The sequence below is a fragment of the Phalaenopsis equestris genome, unplaced genomic scaffold (assembly GCF_001263595.1).
Source record: "Phalaenopsis equestris unplaced genomic scaffold, ASM126359v1 Scaffold000761, whole genome shotgun sequence".
Lineage (NCBI taxonomy): Eukaryota > Viridiplantae > Streptophyta > Magnoliopsida > Asparagales > Orchidaceae > Phalaenopsis > Phalaenopsis equestris.
Genome location: NW_018165201.1, coordinates 3,288,787 through 3,294,722, shown reverse-complemented (window position 1 = coordinate 3,294,722; position 5,936 = coordinate 3,288,787). Strand labels below are relative to the sequence as shown.

Sequence of the window (5,936 nt, the reverse complement as noted above, 5' to 3'; positions counted from 1 at the left end):
TTTCTAAATTTAAAACATTTTATGTAAACTTATATGTTTTCAAAATTAACATGGATAAACTTATATGTTTTCAAGAGTTAATATTTGTATACATTGATTTATAGATTAAGATAAATTTTAAACTTATATGTTTTCAAAATTACAAATTTTTTTAAAAAAAATTCTATAAAAACGAATTTTAAAAATAATATATTTCGTCTAATTAATTAAGAATTAATTTTTTTATAAATTTTATGTAAATTAAAAGCATATTTATACAAATAAATCAAAAATTTAAAACAGTTTTAACAATCAGGGGCAGTTTTGTCATTTCTACATGAAACAGCTGGCTCACAGCATTTTTCACGCAGCCGCACCAAACAGACAGTCAGCTTCCCCGCAGCTGCTTCTCCACAGCTGCTTCCTGGGGCAGCGCAGCTGCAGCTGAAAAGCTGACAATCTACAGCTGCGCCAAACAGACCCTAAGAAACATCTCTCAAAATAATCATCTCATTGATAATCCTCCAATTGAGACGTATTCAAATTATTCCGAGTGGATCAGAGTTGATGTCCAGCTTTTGATACAAATACGGAACTCCATCGATCTGGATCAATCTGGTCATAGCACTAATTGTGACTGTGTTAAAAATGCAATTGAGGAATTGACACTTGTGTTTTTTTGGAAGAAAAAATATTTCTCAAACTTTTGATGCATGCAAAGAGTTATATCGAGCTGAACAACATAATCAATCACTTAACACTTATCACATGCAGTTTAAACGTGTTTATGAAGAACTGAATGTCTTACTGGATTTCAGTACAGATGTTCAGATTCAACAGCCTCAAAGGCAACAAATGATTATGAGTTCTCTAGCAATAGAGTAGAAAGGAAAGAGAGGTACGACAACAAAACCAAGACGCTCTCACAAAGGAATTGTTCCCCTTTTGAGTCGTACCCGTCATCTTCAATTCTGTCTCTTAACTCCGCATTTAAATTGTCGTCCTCTCCAGAATTCATATAAAGCTTTTCAAGGGATGAGGCTCGGTCTTCCATCTCCTTTCTACGTTCAACATAGTGCTGAACTAAGAGCCCTGAAGCTCGTTTATGGTCTTCAAACAGTTCAGTCAAAAGTTCCAATTGCTCCTTCACATCGTCTATCTCAACTCCCAACGCAATGTTACGGGAGTTTCTCCCTTAGCTCGTCAAGGAATTTAGTTTTTTCCTCTAATAGTTTTGCCCACTCTTAAAAGGAAGCGAGAAGCCAGCTTGCCCCCTCATATTTTATCTGCAACTCCTTTTCTTTAAGAAAAATTTTTAACGCCTTAGTCTTGGAGAGAGTCTATTTCAGCTTATATATTCTCCAAAAAACTAGCATTGCGATACATATAAGGTGTATTCCCACTGCCAAGCTACTGCCAGACTCTTTATCATTAGAGCATGCAGCTGAGATCTTCCAGCCCTTTCGGCCAAGTGATCCAAGTTTGTAAAATAAAAAAATGGCTATAGCTGGAAGAGTCTCTCTGAGTAGTCCATTGCACTCAATCAGTCCAAGATTAAATCTACTAGTGCGCAAGTTCGTGTCTCATTGATTAAGAAGATACAACCTACCATATCGACTTCCTCATATGAGGGTTAGGTGCAGCTGCTCCCCAGGATGCAGCAGCAACATCTGCCTTCTCCATTTTCTTACTTTGAGTAAACTATAGTAGGTACCTGCTCAGCTGCTCATCCAACACAACCTTATCATTGCCCAGGACACTAGTTTGAAACTTGGGGAACTAGGATCTATTCTCCAATTACTATTCTAACTTCCCTTTTGGGACATTCTGTCTCTTTGGGAGTTTCATGAGAGGAATCATGCCCTCCTCATCTTCGTCTACAACAGTAACAGTTGTGTCAACAGCTCAATCCTCACATTCTCCTGCAATTGTTACTGCCAACAAGCTTGAAGTATTACAAGCCTCGATATCTCCATCTGAAATGCTTGCTTCAACGGGTTCTCAATCTCTCGGTCCCCCTTTGAGAGGTCCTCATGCCCTCCCTGAAATAAAAAGCTTAATGTTTAAAACAACTGTCAAAGAATTATTCAGAATATAACCTTGCACAAGTAGGATTAATATGCACTAGAAAAAACCGCTTTCACGTATTTAGTTGTGAAAAACTCAACATCAACATTCACATCATTTAATAAGGTATAACTCTGGTGATTCAAGGGTGAGTTCTGTGATTGGCAGTGTCATACAGCCAATAAAAAATTGAGGGTCTGTAGGAATCATCCAAGCACTCTTGCAACGAACAAAACAAAATCTCTTTCAGTCAGGAATCTTGCTTTGTAAGCTCAACATTATTACCTTCAAGGGAAAAAATAGTATCATCCCGCCCTTAGGCCGTAGCAAGTTACGAAAAGCGCTCATCAACCAATATAATTGTTTGCCTTCAATACAAGATTACCGACTACCGAGTTTGGGTGAATCTGTGCAAGAACTAACTTGAGGAAATTCAAGACATCCAATAGCTCTTTGCATAGAGAAATATGAAGGTCAAGCCTGAACCGGTATTGGTAGCAGCATACCTGGTATGGAAGTATAGTATTTGGAATCTCAAACTCCTGAGGTAGTAGAAGAACTTAGGAATCTCCAAAGATACAATCCATTTATATCATGGAGAGTGTTTCCTTAATAACAATCTAGCTGACATCTTCAAAGCAAGGAAACTTTTGTTATTTTCCTCCATAGCTGTGGCGACCATATCTGCCTCTGCGTTGGAATCTCCTAATTTTGCTATGATTGCAAGAAAAAGAATCTCAAGAAAACTAGAGAAGCTAGGGCACAACACAAAAATGCTAAAGCAAAAAATAAGGAATCACGAAAGGGTGAAGAATTAGAATTGTTTAAACCCTTGTATAATCTTGAGGGTAAAAACGAAAATACATCCCACAAATAAAGGGTAAGGAGTAATAAGATAAATAAAAATTGTGAAGTCACTTCACAATTAATAAGTCATCATCACAAGGGTCAAAAGACTATACGGGCTATATCTTTTGGGAGGAAAAATTAAAATTTTTCACATTATATGTCACAGTATAAAAAAATTAAAGGAAAATACAATCATAGTCTTTCATTAAATAAACCTAAATCCTGATTCATTATATTGTTCAAATTGATTATTTCAAATTACAAAAACCTCTTCACAACTAATCGCCCTCCTACACTAAACAGCCCATATTGGAGCTATGCAACTCGCTGACAAAAAAAAAACAGCAACGCTGCCTTTCCTTACTCTAACTCTTTATGATTTTCCCATATCTCTAAAAATCTCTTGTCAGTTTATCCTCCAAATAAAGGTCGTGACCATTGGCCTTCTGTCGGTTGTCGTCCAAGTCTCGAACGACATGTCTTCAAGATGCATTATCTTTTATGATCAATAGTTCATCCCAAACTTCAATGAGCTCCTCCAGAGCTCGTTCAAGCTTCTCATTGGTCTTCTCCAACTCCTGGCAAGTTGATAGCAACTCTTCCCTCAGTTGATGTATATGATTCAGAAAGTTAAAATTAGAAAGAATCAGCGACGTGATTCTAGTTTCTTTCACCAATGACATATTCTCAGCTATGGTCATTGGTTCCTCCTCCAAGAACAATCCTACAAAAACAATGACTCTCGTTTCCATGATTTTATCTCTATACTCCATAACATCCACAGTTCGATCTTCTACCGCTTCAGTATCTTTGATAACGAGATCATTAGGAATAATCACATGTTCCAATCATTGACAGACAGATTTCTCTGCGGAAGAAAAACTAGGATTTCATAAGCATAGAATGACAAAAAACCAAAAAAGATGAAAAAAATCAGCACATAGTCACTAGGACTCAACTCCAGGAGCGTGATTATGTTAGAACCCTTCCAACAATTCAGAGAATCCAAAATTTATGATTCGGCACCTACTTTCAGAACTACAATTGCCAGTTCCCTTGGCTTTAATGCCATATTCAGTGTTGCAACACTCCTCGCGGGGTTGTCCGACAGCCCTTTCGCTTTTACGGGCTTTGAACTCTCTACACCACCATTCTTTCCTTTCAAATCATGGGAACCTTCAGAATGCTTCTCTCTCTTCAACCTCCATTGCACGATCGCTCTCAGCCGTTACACCAAAATATCTATCACTTTCTTAGAGGCCTTTTGACATTCGGAGCAGGTTTAGCGCAGGAAAGGATTCTCAAAAATAAAGGAAAGAAGTATGAGAGCAAAGCCTCACAAAAATGAAGCCCTTCATTCATTTTCTTTGCTCCAAACTTAGATAAACCATCGCAGGAGCAGCAACGAGCGTGCGAAGAGCATATTGAGACTTGCGCATTTAGGTTAGATTCCTACAATGCTCACTTACTAAAGCCTAGATTTAAGGTAAAATGGGGAAGAAATGGGATTTAAGATCTTGAAGGCATTAGTTAAAGTTATATTTTTTTCATAGCTTAGCAGGATTTAGGTCAAATTATGCTATCAATCATTCCCTAAAAGCATTACATCAAAATAGAAAATTAAACCAAAAAACAAAAGAAATCAAAATGGTAAATATGAAGTGTTGGTCCGGAAACCCATCCATGCCTCCAAGGTACAGAAACTGGTAACAGAGACCCTGAAACCGAAAACCCATCCAGCTCTAAGTCAAAGTATTAGCGAGTAAAGGTGGCTGAGGACCCATGGGCACGCTATACAATATTTTTTATAGAGGGGAATGAGTAAACCTCTCGAAGAGATCAAAGCTCATATTTTCAAACGCAATGACGTGTTCTGAATAAATGCTGTTTGATTTCAAGATTTAGCCAACACTTAATCAGGATTTATGCTAAATCTTGTCAAACATTTTTTTAGCCACAAACAAGGTTAATGTTAAACCTACCCAACAGGGTTTAAGCTGAATCTACCCATCAGCATTAATGCTAAATCTCACCTACCTCTGATTTTAACCTAAACACCTAATTTAAGCGGTTTACACCAGAGATTTACAAAATATGAACTACTATTATTTACAAAATGCTTTATAACAAGGAGAAAAAAACAGCGACGAAAATAAGCAGAAAAAAATCTGACATTAGTAGCAGCGCAAGGTTTTACACCATACCTCAACCGATCTTCACAGAAACCGCCTTGTCGATTACTCTACACTCGCAATCCCGCGGCCGTCGGAGTGAAATCTCCAGCTACCACTGTCGGAGATCCTTCTCAAACGGACGCGCGGTTAAGAGTGACCGGTGTTTTTAAAGCCCCGAAGGGTTTTGCCAGACTCGAATCCACCTTAACCCTTGATTACGATAATATTACACATATGCCATGAAATCATTAGAACATAACGATAGGCGACGAGGTCGTGCCAACTCGACTTCTAACATACACTTGATCTGATAGTGGTGCTCAATAATGTCAGCGCACCGGCATTTATTGACGATCTCTATCAACTTGAAATTAAATTTAATTTCACAAATTAAATTCATACATAATCAAATAAGTAAAATAAAAAATAAAGAAATCAATTTTTGAACCTAAATAATTTAGAAAAAATGAAAGATTTGCATACATATCATTTGTATATCAAAAAGTGTTATGTTGGTAATGAAGAGATTCGAAGACTAAACGATCAGCTAAGCAACAACACCCTCCAGTGGCCGACGAAATGATCGGCTGGTCATCCGACCTCCAAGGGCCGACCGCCAGACCAGTGGACCTACCGACCGAATGTCAGCTCCGAAACGATAGATTGATGAACAAAAGACCATAATGTCATATACTATCATTTTAAGTAAGAGTAATGTTGTAATTTTTTATTTATCCTCATATCATCTAAAAATTGGACTCTTTCATGTTTTGAAAAGACATTGAAAATACTCTCTATGAAACTCTCTCAATCAATGAAATAAAAGGGGAGTGCCCGAGAATATCTCATTTGACCCTCGGGGTAAAG

The 5,936-nt window shown here is 37.5% G+C and overlaps 1 protein-coding gene across 2 annotated transcripts in view; it reads right to left on the bottom strand.

Annotated features, from left to right (window-relative positions):
* LOC110030816 (delta(24)-sterol reductase-like) overlaps nt 1-5,228 on the bottom strand; it is a 25,545-nt gene extending 20,317 nt beyond the window's left edge. The window contains exon 1 of one of the 2 annotated variants that reach the window (XM_020733743.1): nt 5,100-5,228. The gene's annotated coding sequence lies outside the window, so the exon portion shown is untranslated. Of the gene's footprint in view, nt 1-4,582; nt 4,605-5,099 lie in introns of those variants that run through there. The other variant, XM_020733744.1, reaches the window with a different exon arrangement.
* Nucleotides 5,229-5,936: the final 708 nt, after the last annotated feature.